The sequence below is a fragment of the Eumetopias jubatus genome, unplaced genomic scaffold (genome assembly GCF_037043125.1).
Source record: "Eumetopias jubatus isolate StellerSeaLion01/CBP00866 unplaced genomic scaffold, mEumJub1_p1.0 scaffold_1, whole genome shotgun sequence".
Classification (NCBI taxonomy): Eukaryota; Metazoa; Chordata; class Mammalia; order Carnivora; family Otariidae; genus Eumetopias; species Eumetopias jubatus.
In genome coordinates, this window is record NW_028274807.1 from 153,673,934 (window position 1) to 153,695,266 (window position 21,333).

The 21,333-nt window shown below is 41.1% G+C and overlaps 1 pseudogene; it reads left to right on the plus strand.

Moving 5' to 3' along the window:
* Positions 1-11,386: 11,386 nt before the first annotated feature.
* On the plus strand, positions 11,387-11,783 carry LOC114212358 (small ribosomal subunit protein eS12 pseudogene; annotated as a pseudogene).
* The last annotated feature ends 9,550 nt before the right edge of the window (positions 11,784-21,333 follow it).

Sequence of the window (21,333 nt, forward strand, 5' to 3'; positions counted from 1 at the left end):
GGGGCTGTGCCCAGTCCCACACCCCCTGCCTAGGTCCCCAGGAAGAGGGAGCCCACCCCTGAAGCTTTTTCTGACTTGACCTTTCTCAGCAGGTGTCAGTTGCTGTCCTTTGGGCCCATCTGCCTGATGGAGTTCTCACTCCCCCAGCCATCAAGTGTTTGTGGTTCCTCTTAAGAGAGCCCCGTCCCTACTAGGGAGTCCCTGGTCATCTTGTCAAGGCAGTCCAGACTCCTCCAACTTTACTTGTGGAAGGAAGATGTATGTGCATTTGTGTTGCTTAGGGCTTGGAAGGAGGCATATTTTTTGTCTGTTCAACAGCCTGCTCTCGTGACCTGGTCTCTTTAGACACTTGTTCTGTTTGGGTCCCTCGTAACCCTGATTTGCTTGCCTTGCACATGCACAACATATACCCCATCAGCTCATCTGGGGCAACCTGGTCCCTCAAGTTTGGTGGTACTAGGTGCCCTTCAGGCTTTTGGAGCTCAGGCTGTATTGCAACCCCCTGAATAGCCTTTCTAGGAGGCTATTCCTTGTGAAGCATATGCCCCCACAAAGGAGGGTGGGTGAGCCAGGGATCCCCATCAGGCAGCTAGTCCACCTGGGGACTGTAGGTCCCCAGGTTTAAGCTGCTGCCTGATATACTCAGGCTGGGATCCCTCTGCCCAGGGCTATGCAGGTGTCTCGGGATCAAAGGATCTCTTCAGGCCTGTGGGGTCTTGGCCACCCATCCTAGAGTGTCAAAAGTCATAGTGCTCATTCAGGAGCATGGCAAGTCAGGGTAGCTAGGGACCTGCCGTCAGGCAAATGTCCAGATAGGCTGATCACAAAATGAGAGGCTTTTTTCCAAGGTCTAACATACACAAATGTACATACTTATTCCCCCTAATGATAAAGCTGGAGAATTTGGACTGTCTTGCCAAGATGGGTTCTGACTGGTTTCAGGGATAGTCTCCCAATGAGAAAGACCTAGGAGCCTTAATTACTGGAAAGCATGGGACTTCATCAGGCAGCCAATCTAAATGAGCACTGTCACCAGTTGAAGGATGCTGCCTTAGAAAGATTTTTTGTGGGATGGATTTTCTTTGCCCTGGAGGCATGCAAGTGATTCTCAGCTGACACCAGGTACACAGGTCTGGGGGTCCCGGCCCCCTTGCCAGACTGATGGAGGGCATAGTGTGTGTGTGCAAGCTGCACAGGTCAAGGTGGCCGGGGTCCTGGAACAGGACCATGTATCTTGAGGCCGGTTCATGGAGAGGGCTACTGGGGGTACCCGCATCTGCCTAATACCAAGCCATAACCTACACAAATGCACATATTCCTTCTGAAGGGAAAGCTAGAGAAATCCCAACCACATTGTCAGGGCTGGGAGGGGATGGGGCCTTGCATAGAATGGTCCCATCTACCTAGTTCCCAGCCCTAACATACCACATGAGCATAGGTATTGGCTTTTCCTCCATCCCTGTTTTTACTAAAGTCACCTAGGATCACATGCCCAAATAAATGACCTACACATAAGTTTTAATGGTAAGGTCTGATTTCAGGGGGATCAGGCTAAGATACTCAGGGTCTGTAAAAATTATTTTTTTCAAAAAAAAGTATTTTTTTTCAGATTATAGAATCAGCTTTTCAAAGATACACAGTAAAGGAAAGCAATAAGATTTATTCCAGATTCCTGAAGATTCCTGTGAGAATTCCTTCTCCCATATGTACCCTTTCCCTCAAGGCTGGCCACCCCAAATCCCATTCCCGCATCATTTCTTGCACCGTGGTCTTAGTTGAGACCACTCCAGTGCAGTAAGTCATAGCCACTTCTCTCTGCAAAAAGCCAGAAGAGGACACAAATGGCACAATACAAAGGCATATTACTAAAGTATAGCTGAGGCCAAGAGTTTCTATGATGGAAGAGTCTTTTCACTCTGAATAATCTCAGATACAAGCCTGGCCAATAAAATTTCTGTTCAGAAAGCACCTTCAACCATGAGTTCTACATGACTCAAAGTAGACACCTGGAGTACTTGATAAACCCATTACTCTTTAGCACTTGATCTTTTTTGTCCATATTCCTGGTTATAATTATAACCATGGACTACGTTAAGCAATTTATCACTTTCACCACAGTATTCTACTAAAAATTATATTTTTTGGTCAAAATATATATATATATGGTTTCTTGACCAAACAATTTGTAATCATTGGAATTTTGAGCAATTGTCATTAATGGATTGTTTTTTCAACAGGATAAATTCACGGCTCTTATGCAAATATAAAAGAAGAACAGGTCAAGGATGTAATTTAACTCATTGACAAGTTAGAGGACTGAGATACTACAATTGGTTCTAAGAATAATTCAAAGATCCACATATATATAAGCAGTCAGTAATGCTGAAATGAATTTATAAATTGGTGCAAAATTGGAAGAACTCCAGGAGAAAAGGACTTCAACTGCATTTCCACACATCAAAATTTATCTGCATGTCTGTGGATAAGAGCCATTTACATTGCTCTCAGCCATCTACAATTCACAGACTTACAAAAGAGCTCAAGGACAGGGATCACCCAGAAGGGTGTGTTTAGATAATATTCACCTGTTTTTCCATTGAACGCACCTGGTAATCATTTTGCTCTGTTTCAACGTCTTTCATATCTCTCCCTACATTGTCTTGTGTCATCCCCTCATTTCACAGATAAAGAAAAGGAGGCCTAGATGAAAATAGCAGCCTTTATATTTGCAACAAAGAAGTCGGTCAGGTCTGAATTTCAGGGCACTTGCTCATCCAGGACAGTGCTGGACCTGGACTTCTGAACTTCACTTTTCCATCTTCCTGCAGTCACTATGTTCCTTTATTTCCACTGGTCCTTGAATTGACCTGTTGCTTTTCTCTTCCTAATATCATCCTTCTGCCAACCTCGTTCTTTACCCTGGGTCAAGGTGATAGTCTAGTTTGTCTAGTGACTTCTCATAGCTAACCTCAGCCGCTGTCATTTTATTTGCCAAACTTTGAATAAAGTCAGAGCCTTACGTTGTTTCTGCATTGCATGTACAAATTACTATCCACCGATAAACCTGAGGTTTGTGATCAGAAAACAAGAACTGCTTTGAATCCCACAAACCAAAAGTAGGTTAGCCCAAAGTATCTTTTCGTACCTTGCTGGTTTCTCAGTTTCCGTTTTTCTCTCGAAAGAGTTAACAGAGAATGCAAACCAGCAAGGGATTCCCACACTGGTTAGTGGGGCTGCTATTTCTCGCTGAAACTAACCCGTCAATCTCTTCCTCCACTTTCCCTACTTTCAAATCCTCTGCGTCCTCTAATACTCTGCCAGAGGCAAAGTCCTTCACAGAGGGGCCCGTGTACAGTTCCAAAAGGGGTCTTGATATATACTGTGGGCTGAAAATGCATTGAATCAAGAATGGTAGGGACATGAAATAAAGCAAAAAGCCATGACAGGAAGTCAGATAGCAAGCTTTGTCCATTGCAAGTGCCATGGGACAAGATGGAAGGACACTTGGGTCAGATTTCCCAGCATTTGGTGCCACTGAGCAAGGTTCAGCTGCTTGCCGGGCTTATGAAATATGGCTACAATCATCCAAGGAAGTGAAAAAGTAACAAGGAAACAGAACAATCAAAGTTACCTACAAAGAGAAGGTATCTTGATTTATTTCCTCTTGCATTGCTTGCTATAAATAGCGTGGCATTGGCTTCCTTGTATTTGCTTAAGGGAAAGGATTTGTGGTCCTATTGTTCTTCCTTCTGTTTTACTGATAAATGAAAGAGCAAAGGTGGAAGTTTACTCCCCCTTGGCAAAGTTCTGACACCAAACCAGCTGAACTAAGGAGGAGACTCAGAGACTCATGAGATTGGCATGGACAGAGATATCTGGTAGTCCAGATAGAAGTAAATCATAAGAAACGACAAAAAAAAAAAAAAAAAAGAAGAAGAAGAAAGAAGTCATAAGACTCATTTCTACAGAAAGGCAGTGGCTAATCTGTAGTAGACAATAAATACAGAATGAACAGGGGAGGAACAGAGTGACAGAACACAACCAGTTTCACTATATGGTTACGTGTTATAAGGTTCTTTAAATTCATGTTGGGGGGTACCTGGGTGGCTCAGTCAGTTAGGTGTCTGCCTTTGGCTCGGGTCATGATCTGGGGTCCTGGGAACGAGCCCCTGCATCAGGCTCCCTGCTCAGTGGAGAGCCTTCTTCTCCCTCTCCCTCTGCTGCTCCCCCTGCTTGTTTTCTCTCTCTCTCTCTCTCTCTCTCTCTCAGATAAATAAATAAATAAATCTTTAAAAAAAAAAAAAGAGTTGGATGCACCACCACTGAGCCAGGCAGGCATCCCCCATAATCTCACCTTTTAATTTGCAATGGCTCAGCAGTCCTAAACACAAAAAGAACGTAAAACCATTCACAATTGAGATGGACAGGTACAGACCGGCCTAATGAACTGGTAGTTCCCGGAGGAGGCTGGACTATACTAAGAGACAGCAGGTTCTGGAAAGAAAATTGACCACGAGAGAAACCCTATTTAATTCACCCAGAGAGTGTCTGCATTTGGTTTTTCCTCCATCGGCACCTTCTCCCGACATATGTCTGCACAGCTGTCATGCAGTGGGAGAAAGTTAAATATATCAAGATGTTGATTGTAACACTGAAATAGCAAAAAATTGGAAAATATCTCAATGAATATTGTGGAGGATTGGCTATGTAAATCCATAACATAGAATCCTAGGTAATCATTAAGGAAAAGGTAGAGAAAACAAAAACAAAAAGACAAAAATACATGAAAAATAATGCTTTTCAAAATATTGGACATCAGGTGATAAAGGACAATGATCCCTATGGAACTCTAATATGGCTTATATGGCCAGGCACAGTCTAGCTTCTCCCTGCCTCACGGACCTCATCTTGTGCTTTGTTCTCTCTGCTCAAGCCACACTGAACATGTGTTCATCCCTCACACCAAGATCCCTCTCACCACAGGGCCTTTGCATCTGCTCTTCCCTCTACCTTTTTTAACTACTACACAGCAGGGCGCCTCAGTGGCTCAGTCGTTAAACGTCTGCCTTCGGCTCAGGTCATGATCTCAGGGTCCTGGGATCAAGCCCCACATGGAGCCAGGGAACCTGCTTCTTCCTCTCCAGCTCCCTGTGCTTGTGTTCCCTCTATCGCTATCTCTCTCTGTCAAATAAATAAAATCTTTAAAAACAAAAAACAAAAAAAGCTTCTACCCAGCTTTTCAGATTTCAGTCTCCTCAGGCTGTCCCTGATCTTCTGACTAGGAACCCCTAATCTTTAAGCTTTCCACTCCTACAAATATGTACTCTCACACTCCTACAAATATGTACTCTCAGAAGAGCATTTTTCTCATCCTTCTACCTCTCATTTGTCATAATATATGTATACACACACAATTGTTTTGTTTAATGTCTGTAGCCTCATTGGTGTATAAGTAGATAGGGTCTGTGTTCATTTTCATTCTCTATTGCATCAACACCTAGCACAATACATTCCATAACTATTTGTTAAATATGTATATTAGTGAATGCAATTCTTATTTGGGGTGATTTTCAAAATACTTAACAACTAATATGGCACAGACACTTCTCATTCAGTACTGGAGATAGCCATAAATAACCAGCATAACTATACATATCAACGCCAACTACATATTAACCCTGCCTGTATTACAATACCAAGCGTTTTTTTTTTAAGTTTATTTATTTTTTTAGTAATCTCTACACCCGATGTGGGGCTTGAACTCACGACACCAAGATCAGAGTTGCATGCTCTATCAACTGAGCCGGCCACGCACCCCCACAATGCTAAGGGTCCTAACATAAACATTGCTCTCATTCTGACCTATTACAGGATTTACATGGGACTGTAAATAATTAAATAAAAAATTTAAGTAATATGTGCAAAAATCAAATCAGATCTAGATCTATTTGCTTAATTTGATTTAGATATTGACTCAGTTAGGATTAATATCAGCTGCATATAATAGAAAATCCAAATTAACTATGAATAAGTCTTGGGGTGCCTGGCAGGCTCAGTCAGAAGAGCATGCGACTCTGGATCTAGTGTCATGAGTTTGAGCCCCACACTCTGTAGAGATTACTAAAAAAAAAAATTAAAAAAATGAATAAGTCTTGCATGTGATAAGGTTTCATCATTACACATATACATATATATACAAATCCAGTCTGGAATTGATATAGAGACTCTAAGATATCATCAGGAACACAGGCTCTTCAAGCTTTCTGTTCCTGCCTCACTAGAACTCTTGTCTCCATGGTCTAAGATGGCTGTTGGAGTTCCGGCCATCACATTTACATTCTAGGCAGCAGGATGGAATACTAGGTGAAAAGTGAGAGACAGAGTAAAAGATATGTATCAATCTTTTAAAGCAGTTTTCCAAAAACTGCCATATGACTTTAATTCCTTGCATCTCATTGGCAAGAATTTAGCCATGTGGCTACACCAAGCTGCATGGGACACTGGAAAAATGCGGGCATTTGATCCAGGCAGTTATGTGATCAGCTAAAATCAGAGACTGTATGACTTTGGCAGATGAAGACAAGTTGGGATAGGTAGCTAACAGTTTCTATTTCAGACAGATTCACATATTACACTATTTTTTAAATGGGAGGGAATGCATAGAAATTTAAGAAATTAGTTACAAGGGGTGGTTGGAAAGGAGTAAAAAAAAAGAGGAGAATGGAAATGGAGTAATACAGTTGAGGATGAAGTTACACTTCTTCAAGAATACCTTTTTGTTATAGAACCACAGTCATGTTTCACATGCCCTTCACATTCCCCTGAAAAATAAACAAGCAATTCAGACCTATGCAGATGTGGTGGGAATCCAAGATATAATACAAACAGTAACACATGAACCTGTACTAATAATAAAAAACAAAATCTCACTGAAGGGGTGAGGAAGAAAAGAACTATGCTAAGTAACCTTGAAAAACAGAATCTTGTCTGCATAACACAAGTTTATAGACAGGGTGCCTGGATTAGTTAAGCATCTGCCTTTGGCTCAGGTCGTGATCTCAGGGTCCTGGGATCAAGCCCTGCGTTGGGATCCCTGCTCAAGTGGGGAGCCTGCTTCTCCCTCTGACCCTCGCCCACCATGATCTCTCATTCTCTCTCTCTTTCTCAAATAAATAAATAAAATCTTCAAATATATATATATATAATAAAACCTTTAAAAAAATTAAAATGTTGGGGTGCCTGGGTGGCTCAATCAGTCAGATATCTGCCTTCAGCTCAGGTCATAACCCCAGTGGTCTGGGATCCAGCCCCACATCGGGCTCCCTGCTCAGCCTGCTTCTCCCTCTCCCTCTGCCACTCTCCCTACTTGTACCTCTCTCTCTCTAATAAATAAACAAAATCTTTAAAAAATTTTAAAAGAGGCTAAAGACAAAAAGAACTACATAAATGCTATAATCTATAATAAAAATGTGTATTTCAAAGGACTATGGGTTAACAATTCTGACACCACTTTATGTGTACTTTATGAATAAATAAGTAAGAATATTATATACAATGGAGAGCCTGGTTTCTCACTATAGGAAAAAAAGTTACAAATAAGAAGCCGCATAATATTGGATTGGAATCAGAGGTATCAGCATAAAATCATAGTTTTAAAATATATATACAGATAGAGTTCTATAAAAATACAGATGCATGTGTGCATGGCTTAGTAGAGATACATGTATTTCCTAGCTTTTCCACAGAAGGAACCTCGTAGCAGTGAGCACACTTAGCACCCAGATATTGGTTTCTATACACCATTCCTCAGTAAAAGAACCAGGATTCCTTGGAGAGTGGTTGATTCAAGGGCTGGGACAGAGAAATTATACGATGAATCCAGAATATTTTGCAGTGCCAGAGAGTAAGGCTGTGCTGAAAAAAGGAAGGGACATGTCAAAAAGACACAGGAACCAAACCTGAAGGAGCTCTAAATGGCCAAAGTTAGAACAATCTGAGCATTAAAATAAATAAATTATGGTGTTAGATTATAACCCATAGAATAAGATAAATATTATGAATCTGTACTGACATAAATAAATAAATGGAAAAGAATTCTTACAGAAGGATTCCAACTAAAGTGTGTAGAAAGAAAGAGGGAAATAAAAAAAAATCAATATTAAGCAAGTACCACTGTGTTAATTCCTTGCAGGAAAGGTGGATACTAAAATTAGCAGGCAGGGAGCCTGGGTGGCTCAGTTGGTTAAGTGACTGCCTTCAGCTTGGATCATGATCCCAGGGTCCTGGGATGGAGCCGCGCATTGGGCTCCCTGCTCCTCAGGGAGACTGCTTCTTCCTTTCCCTCTGCCTGCCACTCCTCCTGCTTATGCTCTCTGTCAAATAAGTAAGTAAAATTTTTTAAAAATAAATAAATAATAAAATAAAATTAGCAGGCAGAAATTTGAGGAGAAACAGGATATTTAGGACGCCTGGGTGACTCAGTTGGTTGAGCGACTGCCTTGGGCTCAGGTCATGATCCTGGAGTCCCGGGATCGAGTCCTGCATTGGGCTCCCTGCTCAGCGGGGAGTCTGCTTCTCCCTCTGACCCTCTTCCCTCTCATGCTCTCTATCTCTCATTCTCTCTCTCTCAAATAAATAAATAAAATCTTTAAAAAAAAAAAGAAACAGGATATTTAGATAATCTTAGAGTATCTACTCGAAGTTATTTATGAAGACAAGGGAAAGATAGTAACTTTACAGTGGAGAAACTTCACAGGCTGCACCCTAACCAAATGATCAAGGTTAACGTGTAATAACATAACAATGTCATAAACGCCTTACTACGGAGCACTGAGAAGGACAAAAAATCATTTGTCCAAAATGCATAACCTCATTCTAATCACAGGAAAACATCAAACAAGCCCAAATTGATGGCTATCTTAACAACATTCATGACCAATACTCTTTAAAATGTCAAGGTCCTGGAAGATAAGGAAAAACTACAATACCGTCATAGATTAGAAGACACTAAGGAGAAATAACAACTCAATGCTCTGTGAAATCCCAAAACGGGAAAAGGACATCAGTGAATCACTACTGAAATTCTAGTAAGTTCTGTATATTAGATAATAGTATTATACTAAGGTTAATTTCTTGGTTTTAATCACTGTACTTTGGTCATGTAAGATGTTAGAATTAGATGAAGCTAAGTGGAAAATATGTGGGAACTTTCTGAATTATGTTTGCAACTTTTCTGTAAATCTAAAATTGGTTAAAAATAAAGTTTTGGGTTTTTTTTTAAGATTTTATTTACTTATTTGAGAGAGAGAGAGAGAGAAAGCGCTCATATGAGCGGGGGGGAGGGACAGAGGGAGAGGGAAAAGTGGGCTCCATCTGGGACCCCAGGATCATGACCTGAGCCAAAGGCAGATGCTTAACCAACTGAGCCACCCAGGTGCCCCAAATAAAGTTTTTTTTAAAAGGTATGATTCTGGGGTACCTGGCTAGCTCAGTCTGTAGAGCATGCCACTCTTGATCTTGGGGATATGAGTTCCAGCCCCATGTTGGGCCTAGACCTTACTTAAAAAATAAAATAAAATAAAATAATAAATTGAATGTGAATGTCAGATGTGGTGTAAAAAAATAAAACATGTTTTGGTGTGAATACTTTATTATATCTAACAGTTGTTATTAAATATACTTCATACTGTTTTAAAGGGAAGGGGTTAAAATTGTTGCTTTGATGAAGGATAGTTGGAAGAAAGGCAGGCAGACAAGGGGCCCCGACCCTAAGAGGAAACCACCCTTTAAAGGATTTTACACCACCTTGGAAGGAGCCCTCCAACCTTGCCCACGTAATAGATAGATGACAAAAATCTGATTGGATGCCAGGCATAGGGAGGGTTAATCAGATTAAAACAGCCCGCCAATAAGCCCATAAAAACCCCTAGAACTAAATGTCAAATTGGCAACCCTCTCGGGTCCCCTCCCTCTTTGGTAGCTTTGTACTATCACTTTGCTATCACTCAGTAAACTTTGTGTTGCTACCCACCAGTCTGTCTGGTCTACCTCTTCGTTCTTAAAAGCAGCATGGCCAGGAACCGTGGGCACTTAGAGGAGAAGAAATCCTGTAACACCCTTATGTTTTAGTAAGAAATATGTCAGGAGTTTAGCTAAGCTAGCCATGCTATTGCTGCCTTAGCATTTATTTTGTTTAGCCAAACAGCCTGCCAGCAGGCTTAACTGACATTACCCCCCATACAAGCAAGCACATGTCCTACCTAGGTAATGGCCTGCAGAGTCACAAGCAAATGTAAATTCCTGACATGACTTCCTCAACAGCCCTTGTGACCAACTGTCTGTCCTCTCTCCCAGAGCCTTTCTCTTGTACACCCCATAGAGAAGACTCCCCTTGGATGGGATGCCTGGGTGGCTCAGTCGGTTGGGGGTCTGCCTTCGGTTCTGGTTGTTCATGATCCCAGTGTCCTGGGATCGAGTCCCACATCGGGCTCCTTGCTCAGCAGGGAGCCTGCTTCTCCCTCTGCCTCTACTGCTCCCCCTGCTTGTGCTCTCTCTCTCTGACAAATAAAATCTTAAAAAACAAAAAACAAAAAAAACTCCCCATGGAGCTTCCCCAGAGCACACTGTTTTGGGTTTGAATTGACCAATCCAGCCTTAGCCCAGGAACCCCAAAGCCCTCCCCACCCACAGAGAATGATGAAGGCATATGCCCCAGGTCCTCTCCCTCTCTGCACCCTACCTTGACCTTCCTGAGTGCTCAAGTGGCCCCTTGACACATACTGTGTACTTCCTCCAGATCTTTTTTTTTTTAAGATTTTATTTATTTATTTGTCAGAGAGAGAGAGAGACAGAAAGAGTACAAGAAGGGGGAGTGGCAGGCAGAGGGAGAAGCAGGCTCCCCGCTGAGCAGGGAGCCCAATGTGGGACTTGATCCCAGGACCCTGGGATCATGACCTGAGCCAAAGGCAGACGCTTAACCGACTGAGCCACCCAGGCGTCCCCTTCCTCCAGATCTTGTGAGTAATAATCCTCTCTTTCAATTTCTCTCATAATCTTTTGTTGAACCATGGCAACATCCACATCTTGCATTTCTTCAACAAAAATGTTAATCTAACAAAGTTGTAACAAAAACATATTCTGGACTTCTAGAATAAGGAAAGGAAACTAAGAAAGTAGAGGTATAATGCAAGAAACCATGGTGGAGGGGAAGATTTCCACGAGCAAGATTAAGACATCGTGGACCCATTCCCCAGTGAAATTGGTGAACATCCTTTTTCAAAAACAAACATAAAATCAGTTTTTGTTTTTCCCTGCCGCTGTCAGCGAGTCGCGCGGAGGCTCAGGTGCATTCAAGATTCGGCTCTACCAGTAACCCACTGCCATTGCTGAGGAAGGCATGACTGCTGGAGGTGTAATGGGTGTTCATACTGCTGCTTTTCAAGAGGTACTGAAGACCACCTTCATCCACAACGGCCTAGCACATGGAATTCACTAAGCGGCCAAAGCCTTAGACAAGCTCCAAGCCCATCTTTGTGCGTTTGCATGCAACTGTGATGAGCCTATGTATGTCAATTTGGAGGAGGCCCTTTGTGCTGAACACCAAAATCAACCTAATTAAAGCTGGTGACAACAAGAAACTAGGGGGATGGGTAAGCCTCTGTAAAGTTGACAAAGAGGGAAAGCCCCACCAAGTGGTTGGTTGCAGTTGTGTGGTGATTAAGGACCATGGCAAAGAGTCTCAGGCCAAGGATGTCATCGAGGAATACTTCAAATGGGAGAAATGAACAAATGAAAAACTTGGTTCTTGTTGAAAAAGAAAAAACAACAAAATCATTTAAAATCTCTAGAAATGGTCCTAAGGACATATAGGCTATAAAAAGAAAAGAAAGAAAGGGGCGCCTGGGTGGCTCAGTCGTTAAGCGTCTGCCTTCGGCTCAGGTCATGATCTCAGGGTCCTGGGATGGAGCCCCGCATTGGGCTCCCTGCTCCACGGGAAGCCTGCTTCTCCCTCTCCCAATCCCCCTGCTTGTGTTCCCTCTCTCGCTGCATCTCTCTCTGTCAAACAAATAAAATCTTTAAAAATATATATATAAATTTCTAAAAAAAAGAAAAGAAAGAAAGAAACATTTACTAAAACAAAACAAACAAAAACTACTAAAATTCAGTACAAACACTGAGTCTATGGTATTTAAGCTGAGACCCACTCCTCCTTCCCCCACTCCCACTCGGCAAGATGAACACTCAAGACTGGTACATCCAAGAAAGAACACAGGGCTCTCTCACCCCTCTAGCTCCCAGTTGGAGGGCTATTTCCTGCGAACAGCAGGACATCAGCATTTCTCATCTTGTCCCCATCAACCTGTTGCAGAGGCTCACTTCCTGTGAGTGTGGCTGAGAAATGAGGGCTCCTTTCGTCTGCCCAGATCCTGCTCATGGGACTGAGGCTCTCTACCCTGGATGTGGCGCCTCTGAGAGTCCACAAAGCTCTGATTGTCCTTGCCCCAGCTCACCAAGCAGTGGTTCCAAGCCGGAAGAGGCAAGCCAAGATGTGATGTTACCACCCCCTTTCTACTGAATACTCAATTCCTAGGGCAAGAGAGTCACTCCGAGAGAAGTGTGCCACAGTCCCCAGCCCCTTCAGAGTAATGGCTCAGAGGTTTTGCCTAAGGGAAGAAGCAGGATGAAAAAGACAGCTCTTATTTTCTTCCCAAAGACACTGATTTCATCTGCTATCAATGTGGAGAAGTTCAAGCCTGAGGGTTCTCTCAGAAACAGTGGAGATGGTGGTGAAAGGCAACTGGGAGGAGAATGACATATTTATTGGATATATAGGCAAAGTATAGGCCAGCTAGAAAACCTGGGAAAGGGAGTGGGGAAGAGCCTGCCTGGGATCCGAATAAACTCAAATACTTCTCTCAGGGGTGCCTGGGTGGCTCAGGCGGTTAAGCGTCTGCCTTCAGCTCAGGTCATGATCCCGGGGTCCTGGGATCGAGCCCCACATTGGGCTCCCTGCTCAGTGGGGAGCCTGTTTCTCTTTCTTCTGTTCCCCCTGCTTGTTTTCTCTCTCTTTTTGTCAAAAAAATAAAATCTTAAAAAAAAAATACTGCTCTCAAAAAACTATTTCATCAGGGCACCTGGGTGGCTCAGTAGGTTGAGGGTCTCGCTCCTGATTTTGGCTCAGGTCATGATCTCAGGGTCTTGAAATCAAGCCCTGTGTCGGGCTCAGTGCTCCGCGCTTGGTGTGGAGTCAGCTTGAAATTCTCTCTCCCTCTTCTCCTCCCAAGCTCATTCTCCCCCTCTCTCTCTCAAAATAAATAAATAAAATCTTAAAAAAAAAAAAATCTATCCCATCAAAGGAGACTGAATTGGATTGGGTTCTTCTGGGGAGCAATTTTTGCACCAGGGCTTTGCTGAAAATAATAGAGTAACCAGTGGGCAATTGGTGGAGTCTAACAGCGGTGTGGTCCGAGGAAGAGATATTAAAGAAAGCCCTGCCAAAACCTCCACGTCCCAGGATGACTATGGACGATTGGGCTTCTGCCAGCCTCAGGACAACATTAGAGGTTTACCACAGGGAAAGGGGAGGATGGAGAGAGAATAGACTACACTAAAATAATCCAGTCATTCACTAAACAAACAAATGAGCAAATAACAATAACAAGCCCTATTGGAAGGGTTACTACGATATTATCTAAAATGTCCAGTTTCTGACAAAAAAAAATTATGGTACATGCAAAGAAACAAAGGATGACTTAACATTGAAAAAAATAAAAAACAAAAAAACAGGCAACAGATACTGCAAGTGAGAGCAACCAGATGTCAGAGTTAACAAACAAAACCCTCCTAGTAGCCATTTGTTTTGTGTTGGTCCCAGCCTACAGATAGTGAAGCTACTGGCTAGAAAGGCCTGGGACAACACCATTTCCCCAGTGTTGAGGCCAGACCAGCCCATGTGGTTCTTATGATGGCAAGATGCACCTCAGTAACAACCATCAGGAAACCTTGAAAAAAAACAAGGTTTATTACTGAGAAGTCCTGGAGGGTACATGGCACATCCAGGCCATACAGTGAGATCAGGGGTACAGACAGAGAGAGCTTGGGCCTGGGGTTTTGCCTTTATTGGGGTCAGGGGTGGGTTGCCTAGGGTTTTATAGGTTCACTCTTTATTGGTGAATTTAAAACATAAAAGTAGGAATTAAAGTGCATGAAGAGAAAAACATGGCCCCTCAAACACTAGCAAACATGCGGCAACGTATAAAAATGCACCATGACCAAAAGAGATTTATCCTGGGAATGAGAGTTTGGTTTAACATCTGAAAAATAACTATTTTAATGCATCATATCACTAAAATGAAAAAAGAACCCATGATCATCTCAATAGACACAAAAAAGCATTTGATAAAATTCAACAACTTGTCATTAAAAAAAAACAAACAAAAACACTCAACAAACAACTAGGCACAGAAGGGAACCTGACAAAAGAGCGTCTATGAAAAACTTACAACTAACATATTTAATGGTGAAAGACTGGATGTTTTCCCCCTAAAATCAGGAATAAGACAAGGATGTCCACCCTTGCTATTCCTGTTCAAAGTTGTAATAGAAGATTCTAGTCAGGGAAATTGGGCAAGGATAAAAAAAGGCATCCAGATTGGAAAGGAAAAAGTAAAATTATCTCTATCCACAGATGATGTGGCCTTGTATATACAAAACCCTAAGGAATTACCTGAAAAACTATTAGAACTAAGAGAAACAGTTTTATTTTCATCAAGGCTGCAGAATGAAAGATCAATTTTTTTCTATATACTTTCAATGAACAACATGAAAATGAAATTAAGAAAATAATTCCATTTGAAATAGCATCAAAAAGAATAAAATTCTTAGAAACACACTCACAAAACAAATATAACATTATATGCTGAAAATTATAAAATATTGTTGAAAGAAATTAAAGGATATCTAAATAAATTGAAAAAAATCCCATATTCATGGATCAGAAGACTTAATATTATAAAGGTGACAATACTCCCCAAATTGATCTACAAATTCAATGCAATATCTATCAGAATCCTAGCTGACTTTCTAGAAATTTACAAGCTGATTCTAAACTACATATGGTATTTCAAGAGCTTCTGAAAAAACCTAAAACAACCTTGAAAAAGAACAAACATGGAGGACACACATTTCCTCATTTCAAAATACACTACAAAGTAATGGTAATCAAGCCAGTATCGTACCGGCTTAAGATTAGACATAAACATCAATGAATAGAATTGAGAGCCCAGAAACAAACCCATGTGTCTGGGGTCTATTTATTTGTTTATTTGTTTGTTTGTTTGTTTGTTTTTATTACTAATATATAATGTATTATTTGTTTCAGGCGTACAGGTCTGTGATTCATCAGTCTTACACAATACACAGCATTCACCACAACACATACCCTCTCCAATGTCCATTACCCAGCCACCTCATCCCCCCACCTCCCTCCCCTCCAACAACCCTCAGTTTGTTTCCTGAGATTAAGAGTCTCCTGGGGCGCCTGGGTGGCTCAGTCATTAAGCATCTGCCTTCAGCTCAGGTCATGATCCCGGGGTCCTGGGATCGAGCCCTGCATCGGGCTCCCTGCTCCACAGGAAGCCTGCTTCTCCCTCTTCCACTCCCCCTGCTTGTGTTCCTGCTCTCGCTATCTCTGTCTGTCAAATAAATAAATAAGATCTTTAAAAATCAAAAGAAAAAAAGAGACTCTTATGGTTTGTCTCTCTCTCTGGTTTCATCTTGTTTCATTTTTTTCTCTCTTCCCTTATGATCCTCTGCCTTATTTCTTAAATTCCACATATCAGTGAGATCATATGATAATTGTCTTTCTCTGATTGACTTATTACACTTAGCATAATACCCTCTAGTTCCATCCACATTGTTGCAAATGGCAAGATTTCATTTTTGATGGCTGCATAATATTCCATTGTGTATATGTATACCACATCTTTTTTTTCATATATTTTATCTATTTATTTGACAGAGAGAGATAGCACAAGCAGGGGGAATGGCAGGCAGAGGGAGAGGGAGAAGCAGGCTCCTTACTGAGCAGGGAGCGCGACACAGGGCTCGATCCCAGGACCCCAGGATCATGACCTGGGCCTAAGGCAGACGCTTAACCAGCTGAGCCACCCAGGTGCCCCTACCACATCTTCTTTATCCATTCATCTATCAATGGACATCTGGGCTCTTTCCATAGTTTGGCTATTGTGGACATTGCTGCTATAAACATTGGGGTGCAACTGCCCCTTCAGATCAATACATTTGTATCTTTGAGGTAAATACCCAGTAGTGCAATTGCTGGGTCATAGGGTAGCTCTATTTTCAACTCTTTGAAGAAACTCCATACTGTTTTCCAGAATGGCTGCACCAGCTTGCATTCCCACCAGCAGTGTAGGAGGGTTCTCCTTCCTCCACATCCTCACCAACATCTATCATTTCTTGGCTTGTTAATTTTAGCCATTCTGACTGGTGTGAGGTAGCAACTCATTGTGGTTTTGATTTGTATTTCCTTGATGCCGAGTGATGTTCAACATTTTTTCATGTGTCTGTTGGCCATTTGGCTGTCTTCTTTGGAGAAGAGCATATGACTCTCAATCTCAAGGTTGTGAGTTTGAGCCCCACATTGGGGGTAGAGATTACATTAAAAATTTTAAGGGGCACCTGGGTGGCTCAGTTGGTTAAACAACTGACTCTTAGTTTTGGCTCAGGTCATGATGTCGGGGTTGTGAGATCAAGCCCTGCATTGGGCTCTGAAGTCAGCAGGGAGTCAGCTTCAGATTCTGTCTCTCCCTCTTCCGCTGCACCTTCCCCTTTCTGGTGTTCTCTTAAATAAATAAATCTTTAAAGAAAAAAATTTTTTTAACAGTCTTGAGGTTTTTTATTTTCTTTACATTTATCATGCCACGAATTCATAGGGAATGGTTTCCAGCAGTTTGGGCTCCTTTCTATTGGTTCTCATAAAACGTGCTTCTCTGGGTGGGGCAGGCTGGCACTTCAGTTGAACCCAAGTACCTTTTTTTTTGGCTTCCTTCTCTTTCTGATCATTTTCCATCACACACTTCAGGAAGCTATCTCAGCTCTTTGAGTGTTTAATATGCTCAATGTGTACATTAATTCTCTTGGCAAGAATCTTGCCCTTGTTTGTTTAGAACAATGCCAACAGCATGCTCAGTAACATTATAGACTCTTCCAGTTTTGCCATGGTGACATTTGTGGGGCATTCCTTTTTGAACAGTGCCCATTCCCTTGATGTCCACAATATCACCTTTCTTGTAGATTCCCATGTATGTGGCCAAAGGAACAACTCCATGTTTTCTAAAAGGCCTAGAGAACATATAGTGGGTATCTCTCCTCTTTCCCTTTGTTTTGATCATTTTAGTGAATTACTGGAAGATGGCAGTTCCAGACAAAAGGAAAGCAGAAATTTTTAAAAATAAAATATAAATGGGACTCCTGGGTGTCTCAGTTGGTTAAGTTACTGACTATTGGTTTAGGCTCAGGTCATGATCTCAGGGTCATGGGATCTAGCCCCATGTCATTGGGCTCTGTGTTCAGAGGGGAATCAGCTAGAGATTCTCTCTCTCTCCCTCTCCCTCCCACACTCTGTCTTTCTCTCTAAAATAATAAATAAATCTTTAACATAAAAAATAATAAATAAAATAAAAATAAAATATTAAATATTAAAAAGTTTTTAATTAAAATGGGCAAAGAGGGGAACCTGACTAGTTTAGTTGGTGGAACATGTGATTCTTGGTGTTGGGGTCATGAATTAGAGCCCCATGTTAGGCGTGAAGATTGCTTGAAAAAAAATTAAAAACAAAATAAAATAAATTAAAATGGGCAAAGTAGCTTTATTCTTAATAGCCCCAAAGTGGAAATAACCCAAATGGCCATCACTTGATGAATTAATAAACAAAATGTGGTAGTCACAAACAATGGAATATTAGTCAGCCATGAAAAGGAATGGAGTGCTGATATATGCTACTATATGGATGAACTTTGAAAACATGCAAAGTGAAAAAGCCAGTCACAGACAGCATACATTGTATGATTCTTTTTGTGTGAGATGTCCAGACTAGGCAAATCCTCGAATAGTCAATTTGAGACAGAAAGCAGATTAGTGATCACCGGGAGCCATGACGTGGGAGGAGCAGGAGAGAACTAGTAATGCGTGCAGCATTTCTTTGGGGAATGATGAAATATTTTGGAATTAGATAGTGGTAATGGTTGCACAACTTTGTGAGATACTAAAACCCACCAAACTGTACACTTTAAGTGCGTGAATATGAATTATATCTCAATATAGCTATTTCCTTAAAAAGGAAACAAGAATGAGCAAAGAAACTGGCGAACATGAGGATATACCTAAAATACATACACAACAACAATGAAATAAGGGATTAAAAGCACAGTAGAGGGGCACCTGGGTGGCTCAGTCGTTAAGCGTCTGCCTTCGGCTCAGGTCACGATCCCAGGGTCCTGGGATCGAGCCCCGCATTGGGCTCCCTGCTCAGCAGGAAGCCTGCTTCTCCCTCTCCCACTCCCCCTGCTTGTGTTCCCTCTCTCGCTGTGTCTCTCTCTGTCAACAAAATAAATAAGATCTTTTAAAATAAATAAATAAATAATAAAAGCATGGTAGAATTATAATATCAAACAATCATTGGGGTTGTGGCTTCCACAGGCACACATGGGATAATTTTAATTTCAAAAAGGTTAAGGACTGCAGTTGATTAAAACATATTGAATATATAAAAAGTCATGAGTTCAGAATAATTTTTTAGAAAGCAAATAGTCCTGGAGATAGCCAGGCCATCAACTTATTCCTCTGAAAATTGTTAGTTATAGGGAAAGAACTAAACATTTCTGCTTTTCTAATATAAATAGAATTTCAGTATAACCTAATATCCCCGTGGATAAGGGAAAGTGTTTCAAAACAGAAGAGTTCCAGTTAGGGCTGGGACTAGGGTAAGGTGAGTCAAGTGCCTAGGGTAGAAAATTTGAGAAGGCACTCACCTTGCCCTGATTCTAGTTAATAAATGCAGGAGTGTCCAAACTAGAAAATTGTTTCAACCATTAGTAAAATAAGTGATTCAAGCACTAGTCATTAATGCTGCTAAAACAACTACAAGAAAAACTGATAGGAAACATATAAAAATCAGGCTGTCACCATCCAAACCCAATCATCACTCTTAATGCCACAGAAAGTGAGACAACCAACATCGCATGCCTCCTGAGTGGGTACAGAAAGTACATAGCACGACTTAGTAAGGATTCTCAGGAAAAAATTTTGAGTCATAATACAATCAAACCGGGCACCTGGCTGGCTCACTCAGTGGAACATGTGACTCTTGATCTCGGGGTTGTGAGTTTGAGCCCCACATTGGGGGTAGAGATTACTTAAAAATTAAAATATTTAAAAAACAATAATAGGGGTACCTGGGTGGCTCAGTCGTTAAGCATCTGCCTTTGGCTCAGGTCATGATCCCAGGGTTTGAGCCCTGCGTTGGGCTCCCTGCTTGGTGGGAAGCCTGCTTCTTCCCCTCCCACTCCCCCTGCTTGTGTTCCTGCTCTCACTATCTCTCTCTCTCTGTCAAATAAATAAATAAAATCTTTAAATAAATAAATAAATAAATAAATAAATAAAATAATAATGCAGTCAAACCTTTAAAACTGACCCCTAGTCCACAGGAAACACTGAGCATAAAGGACGCAGTCCACAAGGAAGCAATATACAAGATCTCAAAGGAGGGACTTTATATTAGACTCTAATTTCATCAGCAAGTCAATGAAAGGAAAAATAAAAGGGGAGGGGACTGTTCTAGATTAAGAGAAACATAAGACTTAAAAGACTTATGAGAAACACGAGAGACGTAACAACCAAATAAAACAGATCCTGTTTGATCTTGATTTTAAACAGAAATTACAAAAAGAATTTTTTATACAATCAAGGAAATTTGAGTATGGCTTGGTAATTGAATAATATTAAATAATTATTTGCATTTTGTTAGATGTGATAATGGATTGTGGTCATGCAAGAAAATATTTGGAGATTTCTTTTTGAGTTGCATACTGAAGTATTTAGAACTGAATGGTACAATGTCTGGGATTTGCTTTAAAATACTCCTACTCCAACAAAAAATATAACAAGGGGGAAGGGGTAAATGAAACAAGTCTATGGTTAAATGAAGCTAAGGGATGGACACATGGGGTTTGTTATACTTTCTAGTTTGGGGCATGTTTGGAAAGTTTCACAATAAAAATCCCAAAAATATGGGTACCCCATTATTCAGCTAAATCTCACTGTGTAGAATGTATCCTAGAGAAACTCTTACAGCTGTGCACATGTTCAAGAGTGAGTTGTGCTTTGTAAAATGAAAATTGGAGATGAGTTCAAAGTCTGCGAATAAAAGAAGAGATAAATAGGGTAAAGTGTCAACAGCCATACCCCATTCCTCCTAGTTAACAAAATCCTGATTTTATTTATCCCTCACAGAAATACTTTGTGAATACTGTGTGATGGATCCAAGGCATGCTTTGGAATCTCATTTCTTCTTACCAGTAATTGATGCGGTGGCAGGCAGGCAACAATTTTGCCAATGAAAACAAAGGGAAATCTTGGTAAGAGTCTAGGGAAGTTCCACCATACTTCATTGATTCCAAGGCACACAATCTTTCTTTCATTTCTGAAATTTGCAGGCTTCTCACAACTGATAGCATGTTGCCGGATGGCTGGTGTAGTGTGTTTGTCAACCCTGCGTGTGTACAAACATGATCTGAAAACCTACCCTTTGTGACATCTGGTAAGATCCAGAAAGTACTAGAATTACAACTTGCAGAATGGGTGTTCCTGAGACCACAGTGGCACATTCTGTGAGGAGATACTGCACTGCCAGTTCCTTATAGCCCAGAGGGTAACATTTTGGGGGGAAACATGGACGTGGAAGGATCTGATTTGAAAAGTGATTTAGAGTGGAACTCTGGTGAGAAGACATTCTGAAAATACCCTTAACCAATTTATTTCATTTCTACCTTCCTATTTTGTATACTCAAGAGTAATATATAATTTTAAAAATGTTATGTCTAAGTTTAAAAGGGTTATTTTTAAGAGTATAAAACAAAACTCCTAAGGGATAAGAAAATACTGTCAGTTTAAGTGTCGGAATTTTGGTTTTCTTAATAGTTAAAAAAACATGTGCCTTCCCATTGATGGAATGTGGTACCTATCTGTTAGAGAATAAGGCTAGAAAATAGAAATTCTTTTTTTTTTTTTCCAAGCAGCAATATGAATCATGTTTC